The 21,956-nt window shown below is 45.2% G+C and overlaps 1 long non-coding RNA gene across 1 annotated transcript in view; it reads left to right on the forward strand.

Annotated features, from left to right (window-relative positions):
• LOC112129099 (uncharacterized) overlaps positions 1-21,956 on the forward strand; it is a 114,085-nt gene that overhangs the window by 27,351 nt on the left and 64,778 nt on the right. Inside the window, exons 2-3 of the long non-coding RNA XR_008513671.1 lie at positions 2,213-2,333; positions 19,897-20,030. This is a non-coding gene — a long non-coding RNA (uncharacterized LOC112129099). The remainder of the gene's footprint in view (positions 1-2,212; positions 2,334-19,896; positions 20,031-21,956) is intronic.

Raw genomic sequence — 21,956 nt, forward strand, 5'->3', positions numbered from 1 at the left:
CTAATAAGTTACATAATAAGAATCTGAGTTTTAGTCTTACTGGCCATGCTGGCTGTTTGGTAACTGGTGAGATGGCCTGATGGGAGTCTGTTTGCAAGTGGTGGCTGACAGTCCTCCGTGGAAGAGGTGCATCCTGAAGGAGGAAGCCATGGACGATGATTTTACCCAGTGGTATGTGGATTGACATTATGGACATAGCACGGCAGTTGTTTGTTTGTTTTATTTTTTATTTTTGAGAGAGGGTCTCACTCTATTTCCTAGGCTGGAATGCAGTGGTGCAATCACAGCTCACTGCAGCCTGGACCTCCCAGGCTCAAGCAATCCTCCCACTTTAACCTCCCAAGCAGCTGGGACTACAGGCACGTACCACTATACCTGGCTAATATCTTTTAAAAATTTTTGTTTTTGTAGAGACAAGGTCTCACTGTGTTGCCAGGGCTGGTCTCAAACTTCTGACCTCAGGTGATCTACCCACCTCAGCCTCCCAAAGTGCTGAGATTACAGGCGTGAGCCACTGCGCCCAGCTGGCAGTTGTTTTTCAAGTCTGTTGACCACCTGGGTTCCTGGACACCATTTGAATGTTCTCCCATGGAGAGCAGAGAGAGAGAGAGAGAGAGAGAGTGTGTGTGTGTGTTTTAAGGGGAGGAGTCTACAGTAGAGTCTGAAAGAGCTCTTTCACTCATCTCTGAGTCACACTGAACTCCAAGCAGCACTGCTGTGGGTTCCTCATAAGGGAGCATAACAGAGAGACAGCTCTCCCACACCCCACTGTATTTATTATTATTTTTTGAGATGGAGTCTCACTCTGTTGCTTGGGCTGGGGTGCAGTGGCGCAATCTCGGCTCACTGCAACTTCTACCTCCCGGGTTCAAGTGGTTCTCCTGCCTCAGCCTCCTGAGTAGCTGGGATTACAGGCGCCCACAACCACTCCTGGCTAATTTTAGTAGAGACAGGGTTTCACCATGTTGGCCAGGCTGGTCTCCAACTCCTGACCTCCAGTGATCCGCCCACCTCAGTCTCCCAAAGTGTTGGGATTACAGGTGTGAGCCACCGTGCCTGGCACCCTGCTTTGTTTTAATTCTCTTTCACCCGATTTCCTTCTACTCTTTTTTAAAAAAATTGAAGCAGTTGTGCAGTTTTTTGCAATGTTCAGACACTGATACTTATGACTCCTTACATCTCAAATCAAGCCGTGGGAAGGCCCGGGCAGGGAATATGATATTCAATGGTCAGTGGAAGGAATGCACTCAGGGAAGTCAAATACATGGTCTAAGTTCCTGCAGCTGGAAAGGGATGACCAAGCAGTAGACTTGACTCTGAAGACCATGCCATTTTGATTTTACCATATTGGGACTCTCCCTCTGCCAACCGTTCCTTTTTCTGAGTCTTTTCCTGTTCTTTTTCTCTCTCATCTCTCAACCCTTCCCTTCTTCACCTCCACCCCCATCCTCTCTATCTCTCTCTTTCTCCTTGTCTCCTCTCCCCACTCTTGTGAAAAGCCACAGCTTCTCTCTGTTCTAATATGGCTAAGACATTGTCCCAGGAACTTTCTTATGTGCTTCTTGACACCCAGAATGACTGGACACAGGTATATTTGTTGGGAGAGCCTCTGCCTCCATGGGAAGAGAAGCTAACTGGTTGACTTTCTGCTACTTGTACCACCCAAGGGGCTATTTGCAGACAGTACATAACAATAACAAAGCACCATAAGACATTGAGCAATCTTTCCTTGCATCAATTAGATTCTGACATCTGCTCACTGTTTAATTATCTTTTGACTGAGGAAATGGAAAAGTTGACAAATAGTTCAACCCAACAAGAGTCAGGTTCCTTATTTTTCCCCCTTCGTGAGCATGTTTTTAGAACACCGATCTGCCAACATCTCCTAGTCTCTCTGGGGCACTGGCAAAAAATACAGACAAATATTTATGTTCCATGAACTCAAGATGGTTTTCATATTGTTTTCATGTTTAACTGATTTAAAATGAACGACAATGGCTCTTAATGTGGTTACAAGAATTTGCCATTAATTTTCACTTGAAATTGGATGCAGCCGGTATACATACTTACACCGTATTCTAGTTCTTAACGATTTGCCTTCCAAAAACATAGGCTGCTTCCCACTGGCTGATGGGCACAGCAGCTTAGTGAGGGCATCGATCTCCTATTATATGTGAACAAAAATTAAATTGAGAATATCACCCTGTTTCAGAGTGCTTTGCATGTAGCATTTGAGGCAGGTGGCTGGGACACTGAATGAAGAGCCTGGGGGAGGCAGGTTCAGCATGCCACCGTTTCCTGGTCATGAAGATGCCAGCTCCAGCTCCAAGCAGGTGACAAGGCTGGGTGGCCAGGGGACACGGGAGTGGGGTTCGAGGTCTCAGAGCATTTTAAAAAACTTCCGTTGTCTTTCTACCTTGGATTTCAGGAGCACCAGGGTAATGTTCTAAACTTCTTTGTGAGGTTTAGTCTTCCCTCCCTTGGTCTAAAATGTTGAAGTGGGTGGTGGAACAGAGAGGTGACATGAAGATGAGAGTTGAACCAGAGGAATAGGATTCTCCATCTTTGGGGACATCATTTAATTTTGGAAACACTCAGTTTCTGTTTAAGCAGTGTAACCATATAATTTGTTGAACACTTTTGAAGGGGTGAATGTTAAATTGGATAACATGTTGGGAAAATGGGCTTAAACTGGAGATAAGGTCGACCTATGAATAAAGAAGGGATTAGGCCATATAGCGGGGGTCAAGGGTGGTAAGTAGGTTTCATACCCATGGTAATTACGAAAGAGTGATCAGGCTTTCTGGACTGCATTGTGGAGGGGATGGTGCAGCTGCTCTTGAGCACCGTGGAAGAGTTTCCTGATTGATTAGCAATGTCTGCTCTGGTCTCTGGGAAGGATGGCTGCACCCTTGCAGGTGTTCACCTTTCCTGGATTGGATGTCTTCAAGAGCCTTTTCAATTCTATTTTTGTAATAAGAATAATTGAGAAGTGAATGAAGCTAACCTTCTTATTTAAATGCCCTGGAGGTTGAGACCTGTAAAGCCAGACTGAGAGGCCTATGGTAGGGCTTTTCCAACTGAATGTGTACACTTGAATCTTGTCAAAATGCAGATTCTGAATCAGAGGTCTGGGCTAAGGCCCAATAGCCTCAATTTCTGATGAGTTCCCAGGTGATACCGATGCTGCTGGTCTGTGGGCCACACTTTGAGCAACAAAAACCTAAGGCAGCATCCTGAACCTGGGCCAGTGCCCCTTCACTGCAGGCTCATAGCCTGCAGAAGAACCTGTATATATGCTACTTTCCAAAGATTTTTTTCCCACAGGTCATTTAAGTGATTCCTCCAGACAGCCTTTTAATGTCTGATAGATTATTTCCCGCCCCCATCACCCACTTTTTTTTTCCTAAATGTGCTTTTCAGGTGCAGCAGGTTTAAGTGCCTAGCCCAAGGGCTATAAATGGCAGAGCTGAGACTCACATTTAAGTCTTTGCCCTTCCCCAGGTGGCCCTTTGAGCACCTATCTGGCAGGCCTAATTATAGAGGTGATGTTGTGAGTGCCCTCAGCTCAAATGGGGCAGCTCTTGGGGCAGTGCCAAGGGATGGTACTGATGCTAAATATGCCTTCAGATCACGTCAGAAGCCTAAGCTTGCCTTGTGACCCCCAGTTCCACCATTCCAGCCAGTCATTAAGGCAGGCAGACAACATCTTACAGTCTTGGGTTCATGGGAGCCTTCTTTGTTCTTATGAGGGTTTTAGAGCCAGATAGACCTGGATCAGAATCCTTCCGTCATTTGACCTTAAGCAAGTTACTTAATCTCCCAAATTAAAGTCCCTTCACCTGTAAAAAGGCACATTCTTGGCTGAGCGCGGTGGCTCACGCCTGTAATCCCAGCACTTTGGGAGGCTGAGGCAGGCGGATCATAAGGTCAGGAGTTTTAGACCAGCCTGACCAACATGGTGAAACCCCGTGTCTACTACGAAAAATACAAAATTAGCCGGGCATGGTGGTGTGCACCTGTAATCCCAGCTACTCGGGAGGCTGAGGCAGGAGAATTGCTTGAACCCAGGAGGCGGAGGTTGCAGTGAGCTAAGATCGCACAATTGTACTCCAGCCTTGGCAACAGAGGGAGACTCCATTTCAAAAAAAAAAAAAAAAAAAAAAGGCACATTGTTGCCTTTCAGAGTTGTTGGACAGATGAAAATAAACAATGTAGTAAAATGCCTCGCACGGTGCATAGCAAAGATGGAACATTTGGTTTCTCCCCTTTGCCCTTCAGAAGAACTGTAATTCCTTAGTGTTGCTATTCACTGCACAAATACAGTGTAACTATCTTAGATTCTTCTTGGTACAGTGGTGTACTCCACAATAATGGGTTCAACCTTTATGTAGTGCCTTCCCGTACACAATAAAATAGAAAACTGTATTCATTACCAAATATCATTCTTTCATAACACACAAAAAACTATTTAAACAAACTTCAAAACTTATACTCTAAAACATGTCAGCACCAAAAACTATGCAGGCAACACAGACAAATTTGAAAATTAGAAGCAAACTTAAAATGTCTCCGTTGTGATTTGGCATTAGCAAAATCACCGATAAGTTTTGCAACTTCTGCTGCCTTGTTTCTGCAGCAAGTGGTGTTAATTCTGTTAAACGTTGTTGTCACAGAGTGTTCCTTAAATAGTTTTTAACTGGTTTTAATTTGGAGAAAAAAACGTTTTGCTGAAGAGACAGGGGCAGGAATTGTCAAAAATAAAATTAACAGATAACATTCTACGGAAAAACTTGGAGACATACTGTGTCATTGTATACTCCCTTGGCAAATGTATGGATGCTTTTAATTTTGTCAGTTTCACGTGTTAATGATTTTCACAGAGCAGTAAGTTAATTGGTAGTGCTTCCAATGGATCCCTAGAATCTTTCGTTTTCACCTCCTGTGCGTTCTTCACAGCGGACTTTTCATCCACATGAATTAATTAGGATGGTGGAAAAAAATGCGATCAAATCAGCAGTTGTATTTAACCCTGAAATCTTACGCCTATTTAGGTAATCAACGTTATCAATTATCCATGAAAAAAAGGTAAGCAATATATAAAATCCTTCTTTTAAAAAGAATCTGCTGAAGCTCAAAGTACTGCCGTCCTGATACTCAGCAAATCAACAGGTGGAGGCAGATGATGTAGATGATGCAAAAATCTTTTCATTATTATGGTATCTTGGCAAAATTTTAGCCAAAGCAGTCTCTCTTTTTTTTAATTTGGAAAATATAGTCAGATTTTTTCACCTATCTTTTAAGATATTAGCATAGTTCTATATGTATGAATGCATAATTCTATTAAAGAATTCTGCATTGCTTCAGCTAAGGGAGCAACAGCCGCTCTGACAACTCTGACTTTGCAAATGCCAGCCAAGCGCCCACATTCTCTTGGCTATAAAGGCAGTAGAGGTCAATATGCTTTCCTAGGAGTCATCAAGTATTGCCAAGGAATAGTCCCAATCTCATTGCATATCACATTTCAGGCATGCCTTACTCTGTTCAAATGGCATCTGGTGTAAAATATGTATTAGAAACTGCTTCTTCCCAAAATTGAGAAAATCTGAATTATGCAGGGGGAAACTGACAAGTACAGTGTGTCTACACTTAAGTGTATGTAGTATGTCCTTGCATTTGCTTAGCCAATAGGGTACTAAGAGGTGGGATTTGAAAGTTCCTGTCTAACAGACAGAGTATGTATTTATTAATAGTTCTCCATAGGCCATTGGCTACAGAAGAGATGTACTTGAATATTAATGATATTCTCATTTGATTGTCATGGAAGCCAGAGTGGAATTCTATTCAAGTGCAGTTTTTATTTGTACTCCAATGGTGTCATGTAGATTTAAAAATCAGTTGCCTACATAATAACCACAGCTAGTACCATAGAAGCTTTAAACTCTCAAGGGCTGCTAGTAACCCATGGCCCTGAAACAGTGCACCATCCCAGCCTGATGTGGGTTCCTTAGTTTCCCCCTTTCACAATGGTCAACTGGGTGATCAAGGCCTCCACAGTTTGGCCCCAGCTTCAGCCCAGATCCCCACCTAACAAAGCCCCTCCCCAGCCTCACTGTGCTGGCCCTCCTGAGCAAGGCTGCTGTCTTCTGCCACTGCTCCTGCAGCCTTGTGCCTGCTTTTCAGGTTTTCTCTGCTCCTCTGCCTATATCAATCCTGCTCATCCTTTAAGACCCGGCATAGACCCTGTATCAATCAGGGTCCTGGCAAGAAACAGTTGATGCCTCAGAAAGGCATTTGAAGAGAGTTAAGGAGGGATGCTTTATAAGAGAATGGCCAGGGCACAGCAAGAGCAACATGAGATGTTGTAGAACCCTGGGACGACTACAGTGGGGAGCTTCTACTGTCCCTAGGCTGGAAGAGGTGAGGCGAGGGAGGGAAACCACAGAAGGCCCACAGCCGTAAGTGAGGACTGCCTGGTGGGAGTCATGGCCTTCGCTGGAGGAAACTGATCATTGCTAACCCTCAGCTCGGCAGAGAGGAAGCCAGAGGAGTGCAAACCCTACTCTTTCCTCTTGCTGTGCATCCCCTGCTGCCCATCAACTTTGGCCAAACCCAACTTGGAGAGGAAGGACAAGAAGACCCTCGCGCGGCCCTTATAGATCAGCCTCCCAGCCACAGCAGAGTGGAGAGAGACAGAGCCTGGATTGGGAGGGGACCCCTCTGCCTTCTCCCAGGAGCACCCTGATGAATCCAGCCCAGAGAGTCCTCTCTCCTCTGAAGCCCAGAGAACTTCTGGTTTGAATGCGCACTTGGCCTGAGTAGCTGTGATGTGTCTTCCTGTTGTGCTGCAAGGTCATTGCTCTCTTGCATTTTCAGTTTGCCTCATGCTCCCCACTGACTATGGAAGCTCCTTGAAGCAGGGGTCTTCACTTATTCTCTTTGTTTTTCTCATATGGAAACAAGGAAATACCCTGGAATGTCTTGCTTGTGTCGGTTTGGAACATATTGTTCCTTTGTTGCCACTCCACCCCACCCCCAACCCAAACACACACCTCTGGGGCATCAGGACCTGTGCCTGGTAGATTATTCTTGGTAGGAGGGTGGGTATTGAGATAAGGGTGAAGAAGCCAGGAATCCTGGCCCTGGTTTGGGGAGTTTTCAGCAGATGCAATAGGAAGCCAGAGCACAGGGTCAAACAGAGGGAAGCCGAGGGCCAGACCTAGGAGGGGCTGGGTGAGGTGGGCAGAAAGTGTCACCAAAGCAAAAGGGGAGGAAGACAGAGACTGATGTGGGATGTCAGTTAGCAGTACAGGGCCAGGGGACCCGGGCAAATGAGTTACCACTAATGAGACATTGGAACTGATGGGGAGGGGCTCAGATGCAAGGTTAAACAGGGTGCCAACCGTAGTCTAGCCCTGTACTGTCCAACATGTCAGCCACTAGCTACGTGTGGCTATTTAAATTTAAATTAACTAAAATTACATAAAATTAAAAATTCAGTTTCTCAGGCTTACTAGCCACATTTCAAGTGCTCTACTGTGTTGGCCAATGTGGATGCAGGCATTTCCATCATTGCAGAACCTCCTACTATACAGCCTCATCCAGAACATCCTAGAGATCTTAGGGTCCTAACAATGCTAAAAACATACCTGTTTGTTTGATTTGACCTGGTCTTATCTGTCTCGATATCAAATAGACCTAGCTTTCACTTTGCTGGTGCATAATTGTGTTATGAGTCCCCAAACCTCAGCTTTGTCTTCTAGAAAATGAGGCGAATGACAAAGAACTAATTGAATTGAGGATTTGAAGGTGTCTTGAATGGCCATAGATACAAAGGAGGAGCTCTCTAATAAATATTAGTTCCCAATGTCCTGGCGACCACAGCAAGGATACGAACCAGCACTTACTGAGAGCTTGTTCAGCTGGCACTGAGCTGAACAGTGATTGCCTTATGCAATTCTCGTAGTAATTCTGTAGGGAGATAGTATCACTGTTCCCATTTTGCAGATAAGGCAATGAAGCTGCAATAAGATTAAAATTGTTGCTCAATGTCACATAGTGGTGGAGCCAAATTTCTTTATATTTGATTAAAAACTGTCAAACATTGTTCTCTGCTGTTTCCTGTAATATCTTGTCTTCCCACTTAGGCCATTAAGAACATCTTAGGCTTCATTTGAACCTTGCAATATGCCTGGCACAGGACTGGACTGATGCGCAGTTGCTAATTGGCATATCAGTTTTGATAAATTTTAACAAAATATTTAAACTTTCTTTATTTTTATTATACTTTAAGTTTTAGGGTACATGTGCACAATGTGCAGGTTTGTTACATATGTATACATGTGCCATGTTGGTGTGCTGTACCCATTAACTCGTCATTTAACATTAGGTATATCTCCTAATGCTATCCCTCCCCCCTCCCCCCATCCCACAACAGGCCCCGGTGTGTGATGTTCTCCTTCCTGTGTCCATATGTTCTCATTGTTCAATTCCCACCTATGAGTGAGAACATGCGGTGTTTGGTTTTTTTGTCCTTGCGACAGTTTTCTGAGAATGATGGTTTCCAGCTTCATCCATGTCCCTACAAAGGACATGAACTCATCATTTTTTGTGGCTGCATAGTATTCCATGGTGTATATGTGCCACATTTGCTTAATCCAATCTATCATTGTTGGACATTTGGGTTGGTTCCAAGTCTTTGCTATTGTGAATAATGCCGCAATAAACATACGTGTGCATGTGTCTTTATAGCAGCATGATTTATAATCCTTTGGGCATATACCCAGTAATGGGATGGCTGGGTCAAATGGAATTTCTAGTTCTAGATCCCTGAGGAATTGCCACACTGACTTCCACAATGGTTGAACTAGTTTACAGTCCCACCAACAGTGTAAAAGTGTTCCTATTTCTCCACATCCTGTCCAGCACCTGTTGTTTCCTGACTTTTTAATGATCGCCATTCTAACTGGTGTGAGATGGTATCTCATTGTGGTTTTGATTTGCATTTCTCTGATGGCCATTGATGATGAGCATTTTTTCATGTGTCTGTTGGCTGCATAAATGTCTTCTTTTGAGAAGTGTCTGTTCATATCCTTCACCCACTTGTTGATGGGGTTGTTTGTTTTTTTCTTGTAAATTTGAGTTCATTGTAGATTCTGGGTATTAGCCCTTTGTCGGATGAGTAGATTGCAAAAATTTTCTCCCATTCTGTAGGTTGCCTGTTCACTCTGATGGTAGTTTCTTTTGCTGTGCAGAAGCTCTTGAGTTTAATTAGATCCCATTTGTCAATTTTGGCTTTTGTTGCCATTGCTTTTGGTGTTTTAGACATGAAGTCCTTGCCCATGCCTATGTCCTGAATGCTATTGCCTAGGTTTTCTTCTAGGGTTTTTATGGTTTTAGGTCTAACATTTAAGTCTTTATTCCATCTTGAATTAATTTTTGTATAAGGTGTAAGGAAGGGATCCAGTTTCAGCTTTCTACATATGGCTAGCCAGTTTTCCCAGTGCCATTTATTAAATAGGGAATCCTTTCCCCATTTCTTGTTTTTGTCAGATTTGTCAAAGATCAGATAGTTGTAGATATGTGGCATTATTTCTGAGGGCTCTGTTCTGTTCCATTGGACTATATCTCTGTTTTGGTACCAGTAGCATGCTGTTTTGGTTACTGTAGCCTTGTAGTATAGTTTGAAGTCAGGTAGCATGATGCCTCCAGCTTTGTCCTTTTGGCTTAGGATTGACTTGGCAATGTGGGCTCTTTTTTGGTTCCATATGAACTTTAAAGTAGTTTTTTCCAATTCTGTGAAGAAAGTCATTGGTAGCTTGATGGGGATGGCATTGAATCTATAAATGACCCTGGGCAGTATGGCCATTTTCACGATATTGATTCTTCCTACCCATGAGCATGGAATGTTCTTCCATTTGTTTGTATCCTCTTTTATTTCGTTGAGCAGTGGTTTGTAGTTCTCCTTGAAGAGGTCCTTCACATCCCTTGTAAGTTGGATTCCTAGGTATTTTATTCTCTTTGAAGCAATTGTGAATGGGAGTTCACTCATGATTTGGCTCTCTGTTTGTCTGTTGTTGGTGTATAAGAATGCTTGTGATTTTTGCACATTGATTTTGTATCCTGAGACTTTGTTGAAGTTGCTTATCAGCTTAAGGAGATTTTGGGCTGAGATGATGGGGTTTTCTAGATATACAATCATGTCATCTGCAAACAGGGACAATTTGACTTCCTCTTTTCCTAATTGAATACCCTTTATTTCCTTCTCCTGCCTGATTGCCCTGGCCAGAACTTCCAACACTATGTTGAATAGGAGTGGTGAGAGAGGGCATCCCTGTCTTGTGCCAGTTTTCAAAGGGAATGCTTCCAGGTTTTGCCCATTCAGTATGATATTGGCTGTGGGTTTGTCATAGATAGCTCTTATTATTTTGAGATACATCCCATCAATACCTAATTTATTGAGAGTTTTTAGCATGAAGGGTTGTTGAATTTTGTCAAAGGCCTTTTCTGCATCTATTGAGATAATCATGTGGTTTTTGTCTTTGGTTCTGTTTATATGCTGGATTACATTTATTGATTTGTGTATGTTGAACCAGCCTTGCATTCCAGGGATGAAGCCCACTTGACCATGGTGGATAAGCTTTTTGATGTGCTGCTTGATTTTATTGAGGTTTTTTGCATCGACGTTCATCAGCGATATTGGTCTAAAATTCTCTTTTTTTGTTGTGTCTCTGCCAGGCTTTGGTATCAGGATGATGCTGGCCTCATAAAATGAGTTAGGGAGGATTCTCTCTTTTTCTATTGATTGGAATAGTTTCAGAAGGAATGGTACCAGCTCCTCCTTGTACCTCTGGTAGAATTCAGCTGTGAATCTATCTGGTCCTGGACTTTTTTTGGTTGGTAAGCTATTAATTATTGTCTCAATTTCAGAGCCTGTTATTGGTCTATTCAGAGATTCAACTTCTTCCTGGTTTAGTCTTGGGAGGGTGTATGTGTTGAGGAATTTATCCATTTCTTCTAGATTTTCTAGTTTATTTGCATAGAGGTGTTTATAGTATTCTCTGATGGTAGTTTATATTTCTGTGGGGTCAGTGGTGATATCCCCTTTATCATTTTTTATTGTATCTATTTGATTCTTCTCTCTTTTCTTCTTTATTAGTCTTCCTAGCGGTCTATCAATTTTGTTGATCTTTTCAAAAAACCAGCTCCTGGATTCACTAATTTTTTGAAGGGTTTTTTGTGTCTCTATTTCCTTCAGTTCTGCTCTGATCTCAGTTATTTCTTGCCTTCTGCTAGCTTTTGAATGTGTTTGCTCTTGATTCTCTAGTTCTGTTAATTGTGATGTTAGGGTGTCAGTTTTAGATCTTTCCTGCTTTCTCTTGTGGGCATTTAGTGCTATAAATTTCCCTCTATACACTGCTTTGAATGTGTCCCAGAGATTCTGGTATGTTGTGTCTTGGTTCTCGTTGGTTTCAAAGAACATCTTTATTTCTGCCTTCATTTCGTTATGTACCCAGTAGTCATTCAGGAGCAGGTTGTTCAGTTTCCATGTAGTTGAGCGGTTTTGAGTGATTTCTTAATCCTGAGTTCCAGTTTGATTGCGCTGTGGTCTGAGAGAGAGTTTGTTATAATTTCTGTTCTTTTACATTTGCTGAGGAGTGCTTTACTTCCAACTATGTGGTCAATTTTGGAATCGGTGTGGTGTGGTCCCGAAAAGAATGTATAGTCTGTTGATTTGGGGTGGAGAGTTCTGTAGATGTCTATTAGATCTGCTTGGTGCAGAGTTGAGTTGAGTTCCTGGAGATCCTTGTTAAGTTTCTGTCGCAGTGATCTGTCTAATGTTGACAGTGGGGTGTTAAAGTCTCCCATTATTATTGTGTGGGAGTCTAAGTCTCTTTGTAGGTCTTTAATGGTTTGCTTTATGACTCTGGGTGCTCCTGTATTGGGTGCATATATATTTAGGATAGTTAGCTCTTCTTGTTGAATTGATCCCTTTACCATTATGTAATGGCCTTCTTTGTCTCTTTTGATCTTTGTTGGTTTAAAGTCTGTTTTATCAGAGACTAGGATTGCAACCCCTGCCTTTTTTTGTTTTCCATTTGCTTGGTAGATCTTCCTCCATCCCTTTATTTTGAGCCTATGTGTGTCTCTGCATGTGAGATGGGTTTCCTGAATATAGCACACTGATGGGTCTTGACTCTTTATCCAATTTGCCAGTCTGTGTCTTTTAATTGGAGCATTTAGCCCGTTCACATTTAAGGTTATTATTGTTATGTGTGAATTTGATCCTGTCATTATGATGTTAGCTGGTTATTTTGCTCGTTAGTTGATGCAGTTTCTTCCTAGTCTCGATGGTCTTTACAATTTGGCATGTTTTTTGCAGTGGCTGGTACCGGTTGTTTCTTTCCATGTTTAGTGCTTCCTTCAGGAGCTCTTTTAGGGCAGTCCTGGTGGTGACAAAATCTCTTAGCATTTGCTTGTCTGTAAAGTATTTTATTTCTCCCTCACTTATGAAGCTTAGTTTGGCTGAATATGAAATTCTGGGTTGAAAATTCTTTTCTTTAAGAATGTTGAATATTGGCCCCCACTCTCTTCTGGCTTGTAGAGTTTCTGCCGAGAAATCCGCAGTTAGTCTGATGGGCTTCCCTTTGAGGGTAACCCGACCTTTCTCTCTGGCTGCCCTTAACATTTTTTCCTTCATTTCAACTTTGGTGAATCTGATAATTATGTGTCTTGGAGTTGCTCTTCTCAAGGAGTATCTTTGTGGCATTCTCTGTATTTCCTGAATCTGAATGTTGGCCTGCCTTGCTAGATTGGGGAAGTACTCCTGGATAATATCCTGCAGAGTATTTTCCAACTTGGTTCCATTCTCCCCGTCACTTTCAGGTACACCAATCAGACGTAGATTTGGTCTTTTCACATAGTCCCATATTTCTTGGAGGCTTTGTTCATTTCTTTTTATTCTTTTTTCTCTAAACTTCTCTTCTCACTTCATTTCATTCATCTGATCTTCCATCGCTGATACCCTTTCTTCCAGTTGATCAAATCAGCTACTGAGGCTTGTGCATTCATCACGTAGTTCTCGTGCCATGGTTTTCAGCTCCATTAGGTCCTTTAAGGACTTCTCTGCATTGGTTATTCTAGTTAGCCATTCATCTAATCTTTTTTCAAGGTTTTTAACTTCTTTGCCATGGGTTCGAACTTCCTCCTTTAGCTTGGAATAGTTTGATCGTCTGAAGCCTTCTTCTCTCAACTCGTCAAAGTCATTCTCCATCCAGCTTTGTTCCATTGCTGGTGAGGGGCTGCGTTCCTTTGGAGGAGGAGAGGCGCTCTGATTTTTAGAATTTTCAGTTTTTCTGCTCTGTTTTTTCCCCATCTTTGTGGTTTTATCTACCTTTGGTCTTTGATGATGGTGACGTACAGATGGGGTTTTGTTGTGGATGTCCTTTCTGTTTGTTAGTTTTCCTTCTAACAGTCAGGACCCTCAGCTGCAGGTCTGTTGAATTTTGCTGAAGGTCCACTCCAGACCCTGTTTTCCTGGGTATCAGCAGTGGAGGCTGCAGAACAGTGGATATTGGTGAACAGCAAATGTTGCTGCCTGATCGTTCCTCTGGAAGTTTTGTCTCAGAGGAGTACCTGGCCGTCTGAGGTGTCAGTCCGCCCCTACTGGGGGGTGCCTCCCAGTTAGGCTACTCGGCAGTTAGGGACCCACTTGAAGAGGCAGTCTGTCCGTTCTCAGATCTCAAGCTGTGTGCTGGGAGAACCACTACTCTCTTCAAAGCTGTCAGACAGGGACATTTAAGTCTGCAGAGGTTTCTGCTGCCTTTTGTTTGGCTATGCCCTGCCCCCAGAGGTGGAGTCTACAGAGGCAGGCAGGCCTCCTTGAGCTGCAGTGGGCTCCACCCAGTTCGAGCTTCCTGGCTGCTTTGTTTACCTACTCAGGTGTCGGCAACAGCAGGCGCCCCTCCCCCAGCCTCGCTGCCACCTTGGAGTTTGATCTCAGACTGCTGTGCTAGCAATGAGCGAGGCTCCGTGGGCGTAGGACCCTCTGAGCCAGGTGCGGGGTACAATCTCCTGGTGTGCCATTTGCTAAGATTGTTGGAAAAACGCAGTATTAGGGTGAGAGTGACCCAGTTTTCCAGGTGCCATCTGTCACCCTTTCCTTGGCTAGGAAAGGGAATTCCCTGACCCCTTGTGCTTCCTGGGTGAGGCGATGCCTCGCCCTGCTTTGGCTTATGCTTTGTACGCTGCACCCGCTGTCCTGCACCCACTCTCTGACAATCCCCAGTGAGAAGAACCCGGTATCTCAGTTGGAAATGCAGAAATCATTCGTCTTCTGCGTCGCTCACACTGGGAGCTGTAGACTGGCGCTGTTCCTATTTGGCCATCTTGGCTCCACAAAATATTTAAACTTTCTTCAGCGCTGATTATTGAGTTTAATATTTAAGTGCATACTCACCAATGAGGGTCTTGAGAACTAATCCAGGAGTGTTCAATTTCCATCTTTAATTTGGTGCATTGCTTGCAGAAGGCTTTAGATCCTGGAGATTTTAGAACCACCATGCTCTTAGGTGTAGAAGGAAAAGGCTGGTTCCTGTTTGGGGGACTCTAGAAACAGAAAGAAATAATGGAACACTGCCTGGCTTTGACTGTAAGCAGCCTTAAGTTGGAATCTAGTGTGCCTTTGGTTAAGTTATTTATACTCTTGGAATTCCAGTTTCTTTACCTGAAAGAGACAACATCCTACTTCTCCTGGGGATGGTCTTGAAGACTGAATGGCTCTGTAAAACTTGACCCAGTGCCTGGAGCACAGATGCTCTCAGCAAACATACTCTTATCCCCACCCCAGAAAGCTTCCAGGTCATTCTGATCTCTCTGGTGAAAGGGAAGGATCTCTTATTGTCTGAACCACACATATTTAAGGAAACTAAAACTGTGTGTCCAGGAAATTATGCTGATTATGTTAATTTCTACCTTGATTGGTATATAGCACATAGATTAACTAGAACTGCAGAGAGATGGGGAGATGCTAAAGTCACTTCCTAGCCTCCCCCAGCACTGGGCTCTGGGCTCCCTACCTCCCTCCCTGACATGGGTGGCCCTAGTGCCCATCGGGTCTGCTTACCAGGTCCTGGCTGAAGATATGAGGGAGGCCTATGGGATTCCTGGGCTGGAACTGAGATGGTTTAAAGAAAAAAACATGTGAGAACCTGTGTAATATTCGGATGTGGGAGAGATATAGGGCTGAGAGGCACCAAAGGCAGTGACTCATGGTAGTTCTGCAGCCTTAGGTTATTAGGTGGCATCAATCTGAAAAGAAACTGGGGCTCACCACCCTTTCCCAGCTGCCCCCTATGTCAGTTTCTCAGCAGGTTGTTGTCCATTTCCATGGGGAGACATTTCTGTTGTTTCCTCTGGTGAATTCCAGCATGAGCTAGTCTCTCCTTGGGTTGTTATTTGGGGCTTAGTGGAGGGGGGGATTCTGAGCACCCCTGGGTGGGAGTCACCATGTTGTCTGAAGACACCATGTGACTAAGTGTTAGACTCAGTGACCTCATGTCCAAGAAGGTTGGGGTGTGGTATGGAAATTACTAATTTTAGAGTCAGATTCCCCTGGGTTCCAGCCTTACCTCAGTCACATGGAAGCTGTGCCTCACTGGGCAGTTACTTCACCTCTGTGATATTTTTGAAACACCAGCTTTGTATTGGGGTTTTCACAGGAGTTATGTCTTCTAATTCTCACAGCCAGCCTGATGTAAGGGATGTTATTCCTATCTCACAGATGATGAAAAACTGAGCCTTCAAGAAGTGAAGTAACTTCCTTCCTTCCTTCCCTCCCTCCTTCCTGACTTCCTCCCTTCCTGCCTTTCTTCCTCCCTCCCTCTCTCTCTCCCTACCTTCCTGCCTGCCTGCCTTCCCACCTTTCTGCCATCTTCCCTCCCTCTTCTCTCATTCTTGATCATTCCCACTCTTTCTTTCAAACATGTTTTAAGTGCCTGCTGGTTTCACCTACATGATCATCTTTAAATATATTTTTGAGTTCAAAGACACCTACTTGAACTGCTTTCCAGACTCCATCTGGGACATGCTCCTTTGGGTCCAGACCAGCTCTGTTCTCCCAAGGGAAGAGAAGCAGCTCTCACAGAGGAGCTCCCTTCTTCTGCAGAATCAGATGCTGCCCTTGTGGCCAGTTGGGTTCCCACCCACCTGATTCTGGAGCCCTGAACCAGAGCTCTACATTCACCATAGGAAGAGACCTTGTGAAAAGCCACTCCTGAAGGCATGGCCTAACTCTGGACGCAGGTGGACAGTGGGTCACCACCAGGCTTGGCCACCACCCAGATCCCCTTGGGCCAGGAGATCAAGGCTTCGGGCTCTGTCAAGGACATGAAGCAAAGCAATGGAGAGGAACAAAACAGGAGACCTAAAAAGCAAGTATTGTTGTCCCTTGTCCAGACTTTGGAAACATTTTGTCTTGAGAAAAATCTGATTCACAGAGGGGGCTTGGGGAGGGGGGCTGCAAAGGCAGGTTGAGGAGCTCAGTAAATACCAGAGAGTGAGCCTGGTAGAAGACTCTGTTCTTCCAGCTCTGAAATGACTGTGGGAACATGAAAATGAGTTTGTTTTTAACCATCTACCAGCACATGGAAGGAAAGAAAGTTCTGGGATTTCCCTCTGTCTCCTCTCTTTCTGAATTGAAGAAAAGCTGGGCCATTTGTCCTGCTCTGGTTTCCAATACTGTCTCCTGGGTCCTTAGGAGGTGCTAAGCCAAGTGGCCAGCACACACAGAGGGTATTATTCCAGCCTCAGGTCATGCTGATAGAAACTAGAAACCAAGTCCTACCCAAAGCAGAATGAAATACACACCCCACATCATCATCATATGGTTTGTTTCCAAAGAAAAACCTTTATGCCTTCTTTCTTTTCTTTCTTTCCTCCCTCCCTCCCTCACTCCCTCCCTCCCTCCCACCCTCCCTTCCTTCCTTCTTTCCTTCCTCTCTCTCTCCCTCCATCCCTCCTTCCTTCTTCCTTTCTTCTTTCTTTTTTTGATAGAGACTGTCTCTCACTATGTTGCCCAGGCTGGTCTCAAACTCCTGACTTCAAGCAATCCTCCTGCCTCGACCTCCTACAGTGCCAAGATTACAGGAGTGAGTCACCATTCCTGGCCTAAAATTTTCTTTTATCAGCACCCCATTTTCCAACAACCTCCAGTTACGTTGGCCAAAGGCCAGAATCTACTTCTGAAAGCTCCTGCTTCATCTACGGCCTCAACTCTTGCCCCTCTCCCTTGACCTCTATGTTGTTAATGTAACAATTTCTTATTCTTAGAGTTATGGGCTCTAGCCCAGTGTGGAGGGGCCAGAGGCTGACTGAAAAGCAGGCCCAGAGAGAGGAAGAAATTCATTCACCCAAGGTCACAGAGCTTTCAGCAGAGCTGGGACAGACCTCCTCTGACTCCCAGGCTGGGGCAGTTTCCTCCAGGGCTCCTCACCCAAGCACGAGTTGTTCTTCGGTGACCCCAGGCACCTTCACAGCTCCAAACATCACCACCAAGAGCTGCCTTGACTTTTCAGACGTCATTGAGAACAATAACAACAAAAAAGCATGAAAGAAAAAAGAAAGCAACAAAAACAAAAAGTAATAAAACCCTCCACCGTCCCCCAGCCCTGACCCAAGACGACTTCATTGCACAAATCAGTGGTGAGGTTTCCCCACAGCCTGCTCTGACCAGGGTCATTTTGCAAGGGAAAGTGGCATGTTTTGGGATTGCACCCCACCCTGTATGTTTGTAGGTGCTGTGTGTCTGCACATTCTAGTCTTCAAGAGCACCAACCGTGCTATTTGTTTTTCTCAGGCTGTTTTCATTAAGGCTGTGGCCTCCCAGGCAGAGCCCAGGGACTTAATTACGGCACCCAAAGGTTATCTCCCCAAACTAAATTTCATCTTATGTCAGGCAGCTGGAGCCAACCCCGCCAGCTGTCTTAATAATAGTTCAGACCTTGCCTCCCGTCTCTCTGCTTGGAAATGAGGCTGGCTGGGTCAGCTCTATACCCACACTTACTGCCTGCAATGCTTTGTGAGAGGAGTTGCCTGCCCTTTGGCTCTTGCACACCTCCTGGAATGACAATAAAGCCTTCAGTGATTGAGGGCAGAGATTTCCTTATTCACCTTCATATCCCCAGCACCTAGCCCAGGTCCAGCGCAGAGCACAGGAAAGGTCTGTCAAATTACCATGCATTTCCATATATTTCTATTTTACTCAGGTTGGTCAACTCCTCGGCTCTTGAGCCTACGTTTTGCCTCTGCACTTTAGCTCGGGTCGTTCCCTCTACCTAAAATACCTTTCCACCTCCTTTCTACTGCTCAGAATCTTGTCACTTTTCAAGGACCAATTTCACCCCCTCCTAGAGGGTGCACTTCTTAAGAAAAAGGGTTGGGCTCATTTATGCACGTATCCCTATGTAGAAGTGTTCAGCACATGTCTGTACCAAGAATGAATAAATGAATGAATGAAACTCTGATTTCTCCCCTCAACCCCTCCAGGTTTTTGGGCCCTTCTCAGAACCCCCCCAGCCCATGGTGCTCTCTTCTGCTCATTGGGCTGACCTGCTCATTGGGTGCCTCTTGACTTTTTGGTCATCATCTGGCCCAGCATCCCAGGCTATGACTGGCTATCTTGAGGAAATCTTTCTCTCTGTCTTCTAACACTATTTGCCTTATTTTCTCCCATCTAAACTATGTCCAAGGGAAGTCCTACATGAGGGGATATATGGCACGCTGGCCCAGATCATGTCCAGGGGGGCCACCTGGGGTGGAGACAGGTAAAATCATGGGTCCAGGGAGGAAAGAAGTCAGGTCCTGGAGATGTGCTTGGATGTGGGGTAGGGAACGTGCTCTCAGGCACATATCACAGGTTTTAGAGCTCAAGTCAGAGATATTTTCCACCCAGAAGGTGCAGTGTTCTCTAAGGGCTAGTATTGGCAGAAAAGGACTGCTGAGCCAATGACCATGGCTGTCAGGAACTCAGATCCTAAGGCAAAGATGGCGGCTCACAGCAAGAATTGGTTGCTCCATGCTGGGCCTGTGTGCTCTTGACCAATAGGAATGGGCAGTGGCCAGAGGCCTGCAGGTGAATCCTGTTACTAAAGCAGCCAGCGGCATTTCAGGCTCTTCAAAGGCTGGGTGCATGTCACCACCTCATCCCAGTGTTTGTCCAAGTCCCATTGCATCAGAATCTATGGCATGGGACCTAGGAACCTTCACCTTTAACAAGCTTCCAAGGTCCTGCTTAGATGCACTAAAATTTCACGACCACTGCCTCCTGTTTCTCTGAGTTTTCGTATACCACAGCTCATGGTTGGACAACATAGATATTTCAGCTTATAAGTCACAGGGGGTCTTCCCTGTTCCTTGAGATCCAGGTAAGATTGGCTCAGATCCCCAAATTCCTCCTCCATGGAGATCCAAGGACCCCAAGATTTCTGAGCCTCTCCAGAAGCTACACATTCAATTGGCTCTGGCTGCCTCAGAGTCTTGCTTTCACACTTACTATCTTCATCCCACACCTCACGGACCCAGATGGGAAGCTCAGCCGCTTCTCATTTTCCACATAACAATCTGCTGGCGCAAAGCATTCGTGGGTGAGGCAGATTTATTTGAAGATACGGGGTGGGGCGGGGGTGGGGATGAAGGAAGGATTTACATCACTGCAATGCAAACAACTTCAAGTTGAACATGAGATGTTCCCATTCTTAAAATGCCCTTCTGGCCACTCCACTCCTGGGTGCTTCTCTCTGGCCTTTTGCTCTAGGCAGCTACAGCTTTGCACCATCTTGCTGCTCCCCAGTCCCTGCCTTCTCTGATTCTCTCTCCCGTTTCTTTCCTTGTTCCCTACAGAGGAGGCTGGCCTTTGCCCCACGGCCTTGGCTGCAGCACTATCACATGCCTCCACGCCTCTCCATCTCCTCATGAAGATCTCTCTCCAGATAGAGACCATTTCCTCCCTAGAGGAATCCTTGTACTATCCGTAGGTGAGAATGCTTCACCTCATTACCTGGATGTGGAATGTTGAAGCTGGAAGGGGTCCCAGAGATCATAAGTCAAACTCCAGTGAAATAGTCACAGGCCCAGTCTCTGGCAGGTGCGAGGCAGAGTGGAAGCTAAAACATAGGTCCCTGGCTCTCATGCTAGGGCTCCTCTTGATTAATTGATTCCAGGAGTAACTCAGGCTACCAAAGCCCTCTTACAAATGTAGCAAGGCGTTGGGGCAAGACCATATTGTCCACTCGGGCTATCCAATGACACCTGTTGGCATTTCTTCATCACCTCACCCTGACTCAGAAGTTAATTCTCATAAGCGTAGTCCTTCTGCCTCTGCACAGGTCTTGGGGTGACGGGCAGCTGGGATTCCAGCTCTACTTTTACCATCAACGTGCAGCTTGATCTTGGCCATGAATTGTCTTCTCTTTGGGGCTCAGTTTACCCACTGCTAAAAAGAGGCCTGTTTTTGACATTGTCCTAGCAATTTGCAGAACTGTTTCAGGAGCCTTCAAGGGGTGGTGCACATGATCCAAGCCTGTGTGTGGGGCTGGGGGAGTAGGGATTCAGTCCCTACTACAATCAGAGACAGCTCTCCTTACATCTGTTCTAATGACGGGTTCATAAGGGCTTCTAATCAAATTAAGATTTCTATTGCTTACAAAGTACTTAAAAACCTCTGGTCTAGCTGACATGTGGGGTCCACAGCTCTAGTGACCTAGGAGCCTCATGGCTGAGGCAAAGTGGGCTGTCCCTGCAAGGCTCCACACGGCTGCACCTTCCACGTGGCGCCACTTATGAGCAAGTGGGAACATCCATCACGAGGCACTGGGGACAGCTGGGCGGGCAGGCGGGCGGGCGGGTCCCCATTGTGGAGGCTGTTTTGGGGACTTTCTGAGTATTGGTAAGTGTGAATCAGGCCCCAGATTTTCCATTTCCTCTGCCCATTGCTCTTTCAGAAGAGCTTGTGTGTGCTTCAGCAAAATGCAGATGCTGAAAGTTCCACGCATCCAAAGAGGGTGTGGGAGAGAGCAGAGGGCTGGGCCCAGGTGGGCACTGGGCATTTCCACTGTGGGTGGTACCCTGAGGGTGAACAGCCTGTCCCACCTGCAGCCCTTCTGAGGGTCCACTCCCTCGTCAGCTTAGGCGCTCTGGGGCTCTTAAGTGTCTCTTTGTCCTGAGCGTCTGAGATTTGAAGCAGCGAAGGCTTGTGCCGTGGCCCCAGTGTTAAGAGAGGGCTGCTCTGCCGGCCAAGATGGCCCTGGTCCCTACACATGTGCAGATGCAAGCCTGACCTGCTATTGACTTCCTTTGACCTCGTTCAAAGATTAAATACAATGTGTATGTGCAGCACTTCAGAGTACGCCCAACGCTTCCTAACCACGATCTCATTTGGCCTCACACAAATCTGAGAGGGAGGCACAGCAGGAGACACTGTGATGCCATGTGAGATGCACATGTGGGGTGGAAACAGGTCTTTGGGCTCTAAGGCCAGCGCTCTTTGCTCTCCACTACGGCACCTCCCAACTCAGCCTCTGTCCTTGGCTTCATTTTTTACTTCTCCATCATTAAGAAGGGAAGCATTACTAAAGACGTTTCCTTGGCATTTCTTACCCAGCTTCAGTTATTAAAACGACAGTTTAAGGATTTGTTCCTGCAGTCATTCATTTATTCACTCACTCTCTGAATCACTTGTTTATACACTCACCTCATTTGTTTAGTTGCTCACCCCACACATGTAGCCATTTGTTCACTCATTTGTTCATTCAAGTCCTTTTTCAATGCCTACTATGTGCTCAGCTGATGGTGGGCATCAGGGAACACAAAGAATGCTGAGTCAAGATTCCTGACTTTGAGAAGCTTGTCACACTCTCGTTGAGGAACAATGGAAAGGGGTGTTCTGTGTGGTTTCTCAGTCA

This window comes from Pongo abelii, chromosome 16 (assembly GCF_028885655.2).
Source record: "Pongo abelii isolate AG06213 chromosome 16, NHGRI_mPonAbe1-v2.0_pri, whole genome shotgun sequence".
Taxonomy (NCBI): domain Eukaryota; kingdom Metazoa; phylum Chordata; class Mammalia; order Primates; family Hominidae; genus Pongo; species Pongo abelii.